Source organism: Dermacentor andersoni, chromosome 1 (assembly GCF_023375885.2).
Source record: "Dermacentor andersoni chromosome 1, qqDerAnde1_hic_scaffold, whole genome shotgun sequence".
Lineage (NCBI taxonomy): Eukaryota > Metazoa > Arthropoda > Arachnida > Ixodida > Ixodidae > Dermacentor > Dermacentor andersoni.
Window position 1 is genome coordinate 52155230 of NC_092814.1, and position 14111 is coordinate 52169340.

At 48.7% G+C, this 14111-nt stretch overlaps 1 non-coding gene across 1 annotated transcript; it reads right to left on the minus strand.

The window, feature by feature from the left end:
• Positions 1-13769: 13769 nt before the first annotated feature.
• TRNAW-CCA (transfer RNA tryptophan (anticodon CCA)) lies at positions 13770-13842 on the minus strand. Its single transcript has one exon. It is a non-coding gene; the product is annotated as a tRNA-Trp (tRNA).
• Between the last annotated feature and the right edge of the window lie 269 nt (positions 13843-14111).

Genomic DNA, 14111 nt, shown 5'->3' on the forward strand with positions numbered 1-14111 from the left:
ACCATGGTTCAATCTCGCTCGCCATATATGGAAGAAAGGAGGGGTGGAGGGCGGCTTCGACTCCGCCAACAAGTGCGTACTTAGCACGGCCGGGCGCCGTCGCGCGCGCCATTATTGGGGGCGAGCTCCACCACTGGATAAGCTGGCGCCACCGTCGGCGTGACGTGGCATGAGGGATCACGTGGACACAGCGGCCGCGTCGGCTGCTTCGGAAGCGCCGAAGCGAGCTGAAAACGAAAGTTTAATGTCCCACCTGCGCCGCGGTTCTGATTAAGTGGTCAGGCTTTACCGCCTTGGGCGTCTGCTTGACAACATTTGAAAGTACTATAATAGGCAGTGGCTGCCTTTGGAGGCGTGCAGCATGGTAGGCTACTGCTCGGTGCCGCAGTGCCGGACGTACGCAGTGGAGCCCAGTGTCAGCCTTATTCACACGTAGCCGCAGGGCAAGGAGCTGCGTGAAGCTTGGCTGGCGAAACTTAGAACCGGCAGACAGCCATCGGCGGCAACTCGGGTATGCAGCAAGTATAGACTCGAGGAAGATTTTTGCTACGGCGCCGTAACTGCGCGATATTCGGTGAGTAGCAGAAAACAGGCACTGACACGCTTGCCCGCGCCCGCTGCCCGGCTAATGTCATCACGGTTTGGTCTATGAACTTGTTGATGCTAGATACTGGCAAGTTCATTGGAACGGAAAGGGAGCGGTAAGACGCACATTAAAGAAAGGTATGGCATATGGTCATGTTTATATCATGAAATAATGCACTGGATTAGTAAAAAGAAGCAGAGGTAAATCGCACGCCTAGAACACCGATAAACATACAGTGCGACGCAACTTGATAAATAATATTGAAATATCCAAGAATTTCGAGGAGAAAAAAAGATTGAATCGTCGCGACGGCACATCACAGTCGCCGTAAGCTTCGAAGTCTCTATAACGAAATTTTTTTTGAACAGTTATGATAGCGTCCACGCAACAATGGTTGCTAGTGTACTGTCAAATGCTCATGTGCTGCGGCCTGAAGCTCACGGCACGGTACGAAAACGCGCTCACAGCGAAAGCAAAACATTGTGCGCGGACATGCATGCAGACGCGCAGTCGGTAGCTGCGATCCCATGCGATCGCTGCATTGAGGCATCATTCTGTTATGCCCCATTTGGTTATACAGACAGCCCACTATAAGAACATATTTCACATAGTTTACTCTCAGCGTCTGCCTACCTTTCACTCAAGAAGCCGGTTCGGGAGACTCCATCGCGGCGACCGCGCGCAGTGGCGTTCACTGTACGTGTTCGGTAAAGAGATAGCGTCTGTAAACGATTCTGTGCTTTCAGTTTGCCCAAGATTATTATATCGACATCTACATAAATGTCCAGGAGGGCTGGCGCGTGATGCTTTTATTGAGCGCCGTAAGGGGGCGAAACCTATGAGGAGCGCTCCGCGTGATCCCTCGTACTATACGCAAGGGAGGCGCTTCCGACGGATGGCGACTCCGTAGCTCCTCGCCCCCAATATTGAAAGGGATCTGCAGCCGGCTCATACTTTTGTGCGCGCTGTGTTCTCGCCGCTCTTGCGTTGAAGCGATAGACGCACAAAGGTCACCTCGCTCGCTGCTGCTGCCGCGCTTGCTCACAATAGCGTTTTCACAGCGAGTGTCCACGCTCATCGAATGTGATGTTTGCTTGTGCGCGCTGAAACCACGCTTGTCATTTCAGTTAGCGAATGTTCCCAAGTTTATGCGGCCGATAAAACTACTATCCTTACTTCGTATAGCTGTCTACTAATTTGCTATCGCAATCGATGCTGCCCTGCACGCAGCCAAAGACTGGTATTAAAAAGATAGCAAAGGATAAAGACGAGTATGGAGATGGAAATCTGTGCGCAGAATTGAAGAGGCACACGCCACTATATCACAGCCTACCTTGCAGGCCCGCAGATCATATGAAACGAACTCGCGCTCTGGCTGCCTTCAGCGCGCACGTCCGTTGCGACCACTGTCCACGTGGTATATCTTTTGTTCGGACAGTAGCCGGCTGTCCAGCGTATGTAACGCGGTACATATACGCCTGCCTCTCCGCACTATAAGAGAGAGAGAGAGAGAATCAACTTTTATACTGAGCCCTTAGTAAAGGTTGGTGCGTGCTGGCACCAGATGGGGTGGAACCTTCTTCTCAGGTCCCATATGCGTCCAGCAGTTCCTGGCCCCTAGCCGCCAGCGCGAGCTGGGTTGGTAGGTCGGGGCTGGACGACAAGGTCTCCCATCGCTCGGCGGGGTTGGGGCTGGGGAGGTTGGGGGGTCGGGATGGTGGGGGGTTCTTGCACAAGATGTTCCCAACAGAGCATGACACTTCATGCCCGTTTTGCAGACGATCAAAAGGCACTCTAGCACACATCCTTGCAATGTGCACTAAGCTCAAGAACCCTCCGCACTATAACGTGGGCAGATTCACAGAAGATGCCAGATCTTTTCTTCACAGCCACAAGTGCCACAGCTGTAGGGCCGCCGGCCTGTCTAATTCTGAACGAATATGACTTGGCGACTGTTACACCAAGTCTCAGCAGGTACAACAGAGTGTCTTCACATCTTGGCTGCTCAGGCGGTAGGCGGATGTTCAAGTCGGGAGCCAGTAAATGTAAGCAACAGTTCGTGGAACTCGTTGAATTCCACAAGGCCAATGTAGTACGATCGGTACCATTGCGTGCCACGGAGCAAGACATCACTGGTGTCGCTGCTGCGTCTGTTCTTGCGAGTGGAATGAACCACATCTGCCACTGTAGAGCGCAGAATCGGCGAATTGGTCAGCGCGATCGTGCCAACTTACACCTCAGTGCGCCTACCGCCACTGATAAATCATATCGTGTCCCTGTTTTGTTGCTCGATGGTGTAAATGTCCTACCATTGATACAAGTTGCTCATGAAGCCCTAGGCACATTGAACTTTGAATCTTTTGGAGGGCTGCATGCCTTCGGAGTCGAAAAAAAAGAAATGTCCAGTGATGCAGTGTCTCCTGAAGAATAAATTCGAGTGTCGCTCGAAGCGGCGCAAAGCTCTGATCCCGTAGAGCTCGGCAGACAGGATGCCTTTGGTCTTGATTTCGGCAGACTGATCTCATTGGCATGCATATACATATGTTACACATGAAGTCTAGCAAGTGAACAGCCTTCCTTCCTCGGTGTTGCGTTAGGACGAATCATATCTGGTGAAGTCGGTTTAAAATAATTAAGCAAGATGTCATGTACGCTTGATTTGCGGAGCGAGCTAGTATGGCGTACGGTTACAAGTATTTCATAAAACATTTCCTCCGCTAGGAAAACTGAAATATCTAATTATCCTGTGTACCGCGATGACCTCACTTCGTCGGCCATATAGGGTGACACGGCGTTATTCCAACTTCGCCTTCCGGCCGGCCTGTAAATGCATCTGAGAAATGGTCTCACTGCGTTCTTGAACCAAGGTCTCTAAACCATTCTGCACCAATGTAGTGGCCAACAAACGTATCGCTATACTATGCCAGCAAATGGTCGGCCGAGAAAATTGGCAGCCAAGCCAACTGTTTTCCGACCTTTCGCCAATCGTCGACCATCGGCCAGTTCCGAATGGGTAATTATCAAGGAAATGAAATTGCATCCACGAAATGGCAAAATACTTCAAATTGTTGTTGATAAAGAGAATGCGGGCACCTTGAAATAGGTTGGTTACCATTTCTCATGAGTCCCGTTGACGTTTCTATTGGTGGATAATTGTGACGTTTTCGTGAATGTGAAATAGCCTTCCCCCGAAATGAACTGTGTGTGAAACTGCGCTTTCGCTACAAATGTCTTCGACCATGCTCTTTCTGATTTCCCGATACTACCCGGCACGTGGTTGCTATGCATTCGTAGTTTAAGAAAAAGCTTGAAGAGAGTGCGACCGCCATCTATCGCCGAGGTTTAAAACTCCTGCACAAAACACTCACTTCCCAGCGAGAACCGTGCCGACATCGGGTGGTCGTTTCGTGAAACGCTGCTTTTCTCTTACCTTCACGAGGCGGCGCCATGTGTTGCGCCGGTGACGTTTTCGTTGTCTCTCTCGGGCATTTTTTGGTTGACATCTGTGACGCCAGGGGCTATCGATCGCGTCGCCGAGCAGTTACCGACGGCCACCGCTTTGGGGCGTGGACGTCGAGTCTGGCTCTTTAGTCTCTCTCCCCGCATGCGCCGCTGTCGTGTGGTGCACGGGTGCTCAATTTGCGCTCGGTGTGGTTAGCTGGCGCGACTGCAGAGTTGGGCGGATGCGCTTCCAGCCCTTTACGTATTCATGGAGCTCGACTTTATGAGTAATTTGCTAATGTTCTGTTTGCAGCCGGAGCATTAAGTGCGGCGACTGGCTACGGATGGGCCTCTTCTGTACAATATGCATGAGGTGTACTCCACGCCTGTAGTTTGTTAAAGATGAATGAGGCTGCTGATTTGCGGCGTCCTCAGGTGCGCAGAAAGAGCGGCGGGCCATGCTCGCTCGCTTTCGGCATCAAATAAAAAGAAAATAGATGACGTGTTGGAAAGGGCTTCGTGGCTATCAGCATTAATACCAAAACCACAAAAGCGAACCCTCCGCGCATGCAGGCTGTCACACCACACGCGAAGTACTATACACGTCGGGAAAGCAAGAACAGCCCTAAAGGGGAAAAGAAGAGCGGGAAAACGTTGTCGGTTTCACTAGTTCCACGCTAGAGTGCGCGACACGCCTGGCAGCTGCCGTCATTGCAACATAACGCGGCGTTACATGTGGCGTTCCGGGAGAGATGCTCGGGAGAACTCGGGAGAGAAGTGACTTCTCCCGCAGGCGACGTCCCGTGGCAACGACGTTCGTGGTGTCGCCGATCAATGTTTCATGCGGCTGCCTCCTCCCATCGACCGCCAAGACCCCCCGGCGCTGCCTACTTCGCACCGCCGCGAGCGACCGCCTGGCGGCTAACGGCGCAAATTATGAAATTGTGCGCAAATTACCGCCGAGAAGAGGGCGCCGCGGCGAGCGGCGCGCTGGCTTGTGTTTTATTCACTCGACGGCGGCTCGCTCTCTGGCGGCAAAGCGGTAAATATGAAATGACGCTCCGGAAAGTTAGCGCGTTCCCGAGCGCGCCCTAATGCCGCGCGCCGTATCACGGCGGCGCATGCCGAGTTTGCGGCACTCCGGGGCCCGCTTTATTGCCGTCCCTTATTCGCGTCCATTATGAATGCAGCGGCGCGTGGCTGTCGCCTGGGCGCTTCTGCCATTGCTGTTTAAACTGCTGCTTAAGGAGTCGTTTGGCACCGCGCGCGCCCGCCCGCTATGCACGTGCTGCGAGCACAGCGCTGCGCCTCCTGAATGTCGCTCTTAATCTCGGCCGCCGACTTCGCAGCTCGGCGAAAAACTGAGCACGGCGCGCTGGAAACGCGAGCTAACCTTTATTAACGCGTAAATGGGGTTCCATTCTGCGGGGCCTTTTGTTTTTCTTTCTTTTTGGCGCCGCTTTCTGCTCGCCTCCTGAACAGGTGACGATTGCACGAGCAGCACTATTTTTTGGTTGCCTTTGCAGGGCCATCGCCAATTGTGCTTATTTCCGTACTGTTCTCGCGAGCACGAAGTGGCGAGCCGTTATTACCCGCTGTACATTTGCTAAAAGGACACGCGTGCGCACTTAAGGAGTTCATATGGGTCTGTTAGATTAAAACGACCTTTTTCTGTTCCTCGAGCCGGTAACGTTGATGGGGCATTCGAGTCTGCTCGCATTTTATATGAAGATGCGTATGCTGCGAACATGTAGCTTGGCCGAAATGAGCTTAAGAGGCAGAGTAAATGCACAACACGACCGCGTTTATTAGGGGTACTTACGTACAGCAGGTGAATGAGGGGTGCATATACACTTTCGAGGAATGCACCGCAGAGGTGGCTTCGTGTTTGCTGGCTCCAAACTGGCGGGACACGCCGTGAAATTATTGGTACCACGGTCCTTTAAATGAAAGTGATCACTATAGCGTTGTTATAGAATTTCTGCAGTTATAGAAGGGTTCAACAGTAATGGGGGGCTTTTCGGGCATTTGCACCTTCGTGCTGCGCTGCCCAATTTAGGTCGTGCGAACACTGTCGCATTATGGCTGTTTTGGTGTCGGCGCGATCGAATGAACGTTTTCTTCGCATAATAACTTTTCCAGCGGTTCTATGGAAGCAAAATCTCGTTGCAAGTATTTTACAAAGGGAATCGGCTTTTTCGAGAATGTCACGCTTGAAATCAGCCATTAGAACGCGTTGCATGAATAAAATTTGTGAAAGGTTAGTGATAAAAGTTTTCTTTCTTTCTTTTCCTTTTTTTAGCGAGCGAACAGTTCGTTTTAGTTTATTGCGCCCGTTGCGTACACCTCTCTCTCTCTCTCTCACTCTTTATATGATCGAAAAGGCAGATAGAGATAGCACACACAGGCTGCCATATGGTGCTGAAACGGTAAATATAAGAGCGTACGCCGATATTTCGCAATAAATGCATTCCCACTATTGTATATATGTGCCCTGAGTCGCCCGACATAGACTATAAGAAACCACGTGCATGTGCATCAACTGACCCTTTTGTTTACACTTTCGATAACTGCTATTAGCTCAGTATATTCTAGGTCACACGGTGTTTCAAGTCGCCCTAATTACCCTGCGAACGTCGGATGCTCCGACGAACATTTTTTTAAAATAATTTTTTGGGTTTGGCTCACAGTCGACATTCGACAACGATTTGCAACGGCGAATGGCTGCTAAATGATAACGAAAAGGAGAGGAAGAAGATTACTTCACTAGCCGGTTTGTTTGGACAGGTAGTCCGGCGAACGTATGCCCAATGGTTTACGTTACTTCTTGGCGCTCACAGCTGAGTGGTTAAAGACGTCATGCGTCCTCGAGAGGGGATGTATTGGTGGTGAAGCAAGGGTGAGGAAGCGGGTGGATCAATAAAAAAAAAACGTTAACATGCCACCATCGAAGCTTCGGAAGGTGTTCCGAACACCAATAAGCATACTCTTGACAGGAGCGGCCTTTACTTTTTTTTTTTTTTAGCACACAGGGTATACACCAGCCCTTGAAGACGGAATGAGCAAGTTTCAGGCCTAAATGCAACAAATTGCATTACTTTATTTGATTTGATTACACTTAAAACGCCTACAGATAGATTGTAGGGACAAGGGTAGAAGGCTACTAGTCCGGCTTCACTGAGTCTACATTTCGCAAAAATACGTTAGGCATAAATTGAATGCACGGAGTTGGAAACAGTGTGCATATAGAAACCACGGTGTCGAACCGATAAAAATACTGGTTCATTTCGGGTTAGGATTCAACACGCTACAATTTAGTTCCAGTTAAGTTCCGGCTGGGAGAAATATAAATTCATAATGGTTCGCGAACTGGTTCGGCGCAGTTCATTTGATCCTGCTCCATGGCGATACGCTGCATAATACTGTCGACTTGTCCGCATCGCGCATTCGCATGTTTCATCACGAGGAGGCAGACATTTACCAATGGCTTATACAGGATAGTTCAGCACAGGTCGTTGGCGGGCTAGTTGGTGCGAATCCATGAATACTTTGTTTAGCGCTTTCTTGTGTCTGTTGTTTTGCGCTAAACAAAGTATTCATGCTTACACAGGTGCGGGGGAATTTCTATGTACATATTCAAGCAGGCAAGTACGCAGGATTTTTTTCGGGGGGGGGGGGGGGGGGGGGGCAACCTAAGGTAACTTCTGTGCAAATGAGAGGGGCGTACTTTACTAGTACAAATGTGAACGTCCACCATTCACCATAAGAACGCGTAAACCCACAAAAGAGAAATGAAATAAGGTGTATTTTACAGGTACGCCCTGTGCGATACACCTCTCCTTTACTTGGCAAACAAGGAACTACGTCAAATTGACTTGCGCAAGAAAGAAGCGCAGGAAGAACACTCCCAAGGACAAGTACAGAAGCCAAAGTGTAAAATAAAGATTACTTTAGTAGAATACAACTTAAAAAAACAGCAGTTGGTAACCAAGGCACACAAACCGCGCGGGGTTGTGTTACTTCACCAGCCAATCACAGAAGCAAACAAAATCGTCGTCATGCGGCCTTTTCAAAATGGCGTCGTACTTGATACCTCCGGAGCGCCTGCTGTTCTTGAATAGTCTTTTCATCGGCGGAAGCAATGAAGTGTGCAACAGACATGGACAAAGTGTATGAAATCTGAGCATTTCACGATTCGAAAGTCTGCGGTGCCGTTCATTTCACTGCTGAACCCTTTTTACTCACGAAACTTCACTGCCAACTAAAGTGAAACTTGGCAATAAATAGTTGCAGCAAAGCAAGCATGTTATTTCAGTTCAATAAATAATTAGGGTTTGACATTCCACATAATAGGCGAGGCAAAAGGTATAAAATTACGCGCTAATAATTTTTTTGTGGTTGCCACCTTATTTTGGTAACAGAAAAAGTTTGAAGTACGAATTATGTGCAGCCTCCCGGAGGAACAGTGGCTGGCAGTTATCAGGGCGTGGGCGGGGCTTCACTGTAGACTTTATTTGTATCCGACTATAGTAGCCGTTTTTTAATTAGCTCTGGGAGAACTATAGAGAAAAAACGGTCGTGGCTTAGCTTGGTTAAGCCTGGTGATTGCGAAGCAATAGTGTCCGCAGCGCCCCTGGTGAGAGGAGCGGGAGTTAGGCCGCCGTTGGTGGCTACCGCCTCGCCTCGCGACGGCGTGAGATGGGGCCCCGTTTTTACACAGCTGGTGTGACGTCACTCTAGGTCACCTGGTGTGACGTCACGCAGCGAGGTCACGCTAAAGGTCAATGGTGCCTACCACCGCCTCGCCACAGAACGGGCTGAAGTGCGACCTAAAGTAGTATTGCTTCGCAATAATATATATTTGCGGAACCGTCACAGTTGTTTTGGATCCCTCGTTTATCCTCTATCAAATTAAGTGCCGCAAACGACTCGTATTGTTATTTGGGAAGTTACGTAACGATGCGGGGCTGCCAGTCCAGTACAATCTCTTACGGCGCAGGACGTTGCGATTCTAGACGTACTACGCCCACCGCGGATGCTTAGAAAGACACTTACATGCATAAGCACAGCAGAGAAGTGGCTACGTCAGGCGGCTCGACTGATAACTGTAGAAGCGTCATTCAAAACACACGGAATTGTTCTCCACTTCCGGCGGCGTTTTCTCTACTTCCTCTTTAAATAAAGAGATGTTGATCTATAAATATGTTCATAAACAACGGTTGAATTTGTTCACTTTCTCTTTTTCTTCCTGTTTGGCTGTTGCCTCGGTTGTCGACAATGGATTCCTTAGTAGATCGCTTAATTTCTCAACGCCTTGCGATTCTTGTTTCCAGTTAGCAATTTTGCACGAAAAGTGCTCCACAATTGGGCAAAAACCAGGCGAGGTAACGGATGACATTCATGTTGCTTATGGATTTAACGGTTATTGCAGGGTTTGATGATGGACGCGTTTCGCATTATTTTATTTTTCATCTTATCTAACCCATATCGCGGGTATATGGTTCCGAAAATCTATCAGCGTCGCGGCAAGCCGTTACTCGAGGAAATAATGACGCAAAAGGAAAAGTAAAACCCAATTGGCGTTTTCTCTGGCCGCAACTCGTTCCACGTGCATATACCAGCTGATCACGAACCGAACCCATTTCTTGCTCCCTAAATCAGTCTGAACGAAGAAGGTTCCACTAACGAAGCAACAGCGAAGCGCGCCCCCCTTGGCTACGTGCCTGTGTTCAAGACGGAGGTAATTAGGAAGAATCCCCGAGTCAGCATAAGATCTGCGTAGCTTCCGCACTCGTTACTTTGAGACCAGCAGAGTTATTTAATTATCGTTTTGCTTCAGGTTTCTACAAGAAAACTGGGGTCAGCGAACTGCGTCATGTGATCTATGGTGTCGAAAACGGTGCGAATTCACATTGTATTATAAACTAGAACTTCAAACTTCTAGTTTGTAGCAAAGGAAAGAAGCCAGCATTTTACATTTCGCTCAGTTTGCTGCTTTTTTAGAAGCAGGTGAGGGCATTGATGCATCTGAACGATGAACAAGGGCGGTTTGTGGATGACCATACGTCGATCTTTCCTGTACATCTGCACGTCTCGCGTGGTCTTGCACTGGTTAAGGCCAGACAAATAAGTCAAAAGCACTTACATTGTGTCCCACGAATAATCTCTACAGCTCGAAGAGCATTGTACTCTGCTTGGATAGGATCCTATAATAATACCAAACGTACGTTGAACCATGGTACGTAACAAAGGCAGATTTCGCGTGTCATTTACAGCCGCGGTTACCGCTCACTGAGAAGGTGACGGCATTCATTAGCGACCGCAGTGCTGTGGTTACAATAAGCCATGCAGCTTAACCCGTTGATATTCCTCCTCGGGGACATCGCCTTTTCTGCTCTCCGTGCTTATCTAGTTTTAGTTGAACGAGTTTTAGTTGACCTAAGGGCCGAATGCGGAGTGCGGAATGCGGGCGAATGCGGAATACGACGACGACGATGATGTTCCAAAATGTCGGTTCGGGTTCGTGTTCAGTTTCGCCCAAAATTGCGGTTCGGGTACGGTTTTCGGTTCTGGTTCGGGGATCTGTTCGACACCCTGATTACTCAAAAGTGTATAGTACGCCTTACCAGTCGGGACACCATGATTAAACATACATATATGTTATGCAGGTTGAATAAAAAGCAATCATGTGCAGCAACTGTGAAAACAGTGCATGCCAATTAGCACATAACACATATTACAGTATACATAACAATAACACTGGATTCATATTGATTATATATAAACATCACATAAGATAAAGAAAAATGAAAGGCAGTGAAACTTAAAAAGAAATGATAAGGCATACAACGATGGGACCGTATTTTCTAACGTTCCATTTCAATTTCCTTTCGTCATTGGCTGGGACATTAATCGCAGAGCCGCCGTTATCTCTGCGGTCGATCACTCGACGCGCCGTAAGGCAAGAAACGAAGAATGAAATGTTACAAACTACGCCAAACAACGCAGAACATGAAGTGATAACACTGGTAGGTTGACGCTGGAGCCTGTACGTTTCGACAAGGGGACTCGTCAGGCGAATGCAAGTTCTCTAGTAGAAACGTTGATTTCAGAGACATGTTCCTTGAATTAAATTCTGGGGTTTTACTTGCCAAAACCAGGCTTTGATTATGAGGCACGCCGTAGTGGGGGACTCCGGATTAATTTCAATCACCAGGGGGACATCTAACGCGCTCCCAATTCACGGAACAGGGGCGTTTGTGCATTTAGTACCTGTCGAAATGCGGCCGCCGCGGCCGGGACCTCGTGCCTAGCAGCGCAACACCGTAGCCGCTAAGCCACCGCGGCGGGTGACATGTCCCTTGTTCCACCACTCTTGACCAGGTCAGTAATACGTCATCCAAAGGGAATCCGAGCAACAACATTGTTGGACAGAGGTGGCGGGTAAAAAATGCGACATTTTCCGCTTACGAATTCTTCGCACGGCGACGTGCAGTACGCACCTTCGCTATTTACGCGAAGCCAAAATACAGCTTGCGGGAAATGAACTGTTTTCGCCTGCCGGAGATTCTGCAGTCACTGAAGCTGGCAGCGACGGCGAAAGCGATGCGGGCGACGCGCAAGCTTCTCTGAAAACATCGCTGCGCGTTCCCGCGCTTTGAGCATCGAAGCTGCGCCACGAAACATAGGCGAAAGTAAAAAGGGCAGCTATTTGGAACATAATTAAGTTTATTTATTGCTTTAACCCGTGTTAAAGCGTGGTCGGAGAGTGAATGAGGGATGCAGATTCCGACTAAGACCCAGATTCGCAACCATTTTAACTGATCCGTTGTGCAGTGGGGGCCGCCGGTCTTCCTATATATGTTAATCACGTTATTTATGTCAAGTTTTGTGGACAAGTCCGAGTGATCTTTGCTCGTGAAGACTTGACAGTCAACGGAAGATTGAGTTTGAAAATATTTGCACACCTTCAGGAGCTCGCTCCTAACATCTGACGCTGTGTAAATTGGTGGGCACTGTTAGAAAATTTTGTCTGTTTACAGAGAAAGGCCGAACAGATAGATAGATAGAAACTTTTTTTGTAAAGGGGGAAAGGGGAAAATAGGAACAGGACGTAATGGATGGGGCCCCAATTCCAGGGCCCCACTGGCTTCAGCCGCCCGCCTGACGTGACCTAGAAGTGCCAGCCACAGACCTCTGAATAATACAAGCCGAACGGAACTTGTCCTGTTCTGGAACATTTCTTCCGACGCACTAGATATATTTAGGCGAGGGATTAGATGGAGAAGTTGAAAGCATCTATATTCTGCTACAATATTTCAATTCTATATAAGGCAGGGTGAATGATTAAAATTACTTGTAAAAATCTCCGGCAGGGCCCATCTATGATGATTGTCTAAGTTATACGAGAGCCTCCATTCGTACAGCACACTTGCTTTATTAATACCTAAGCCTTATATGCCCCATGAAGCGGAAAATCCGGCGAGCGTCCGGCCTTAACATCCGATGGTACCAATACCACACGACCAAGTGATGACGTCACGTTCCCGACGCTGGATCTCCTGCTGCTAGCACTGCGAAATTCCACGGTGAACAGCCACGGCGTCGGACGTACGCCTTGGCCCTCACCCAAAAAATTCACTTTGCCCAATTTGAAAATTCATCTGACCCACGTTCAAAACCAACCTGACCCACTCCCAAAATTGTCGTGGCCCATCTCCAAAATTTGGGTGGCCCACAGCCAAAAAGTTGACTTTGCGCAATTAGAAGATTGACCTGAAACCGACCGGGCCCATTCCCAAAATTGACTTGGCCCACCGTCAAAATTGATTTTGCCCAATTAGAAAATTGAGTTGAGCCTTGTTCAGAACCCACTTGGCCCATTCCCAAAATTGACTTGGTCCACCCCCAAAATTTACGTGGCCCACACTCAAAATTGACTTAGCCGGATTCGAGCACGTGACCAAACGAAAAAAAAAAGTTTGGCGTGGAAGGGTCACAATGCTTTCGTATTCAATGCAGGTAACGAGACTTAAGTGTCTCCGCAACTTTTTCAACTTCAATTGCAGCCGATTGAAGAGACCGTGACGGTGCGTCTGTTCGGCTTCGTCGCTTTTGCAGCCAAACGCACTGCACGTCTCTGGAGACCTAATCCTCCTCGCAGGAGCCGCGGATGCGCGTCGACATCGTGACAGCCTATCCTGTGACGGTCTGTTTCGTTCGCCAACCTAGCCGCTCAAAGTTGCGGCCGTTGCTGGAGAAGTCGTTCGCTACGACTTGCATAAACATGTGCGGGAACAGTTACTTATCTGTCAGATTATTTGTTCTCCCTGTCTGCATTCGAGGTTGTATTCACCGAAGTCACTGAAGAACCGCAGGCATCAGCAGGTAGTCCGTTTTGACGCGCATACAAAACCGTTGTTCTTTCAATAAGCAGGCGATAAGCGCGAGTGCAACGTGATGAATTCCGGGTACATTCGCATCAGGTTGCGGCGGCTCAAACGTGAGCATTCCAAGCTTAGAATATTCGGAGCGAGCGCTCACCGTAGGAGGAAGGAACTCAGTGAGAGGGGTTTCAGACTGTTGTGTATCTTCGACTAAATTACAGCATTGCTTCCTGCGTATATGACTAAAAATATCATTGTTTTCATCGCCTGCCGCAAGTAACAGGCTAGGGAATAAGAAAAACGCGTAAATAAAAACTAAAGGTGACACAAACATTACACACAAAGAAAAAGAACATCGTCCGCGACAGGGCTCGAACCTGCAATCTTCAGATGTGGAATCCGACGCCTTCTCCATTAGGCCACGCGGACGCTTTCTTTTTTCCTTTATTGCCGGCTTTGGCATTATCCACAAACAATACACAAAAGATAAAACGTATCAACAAGGATTTTGCTGGCACGACATATTAAATTTTCTTCAATGCTGCCAATTTATCTAGCATATCAATCCATGTTGGCTGTTCAGGGAGTACCCGATGGACATCCCTGAACCGTACTACAGCTTCAATGAAGTGATCGCGCGTAGATCGGAAATTGACACCACCATTACTGAACTGTGTTCTAGCTTTCCGCAAACTGTG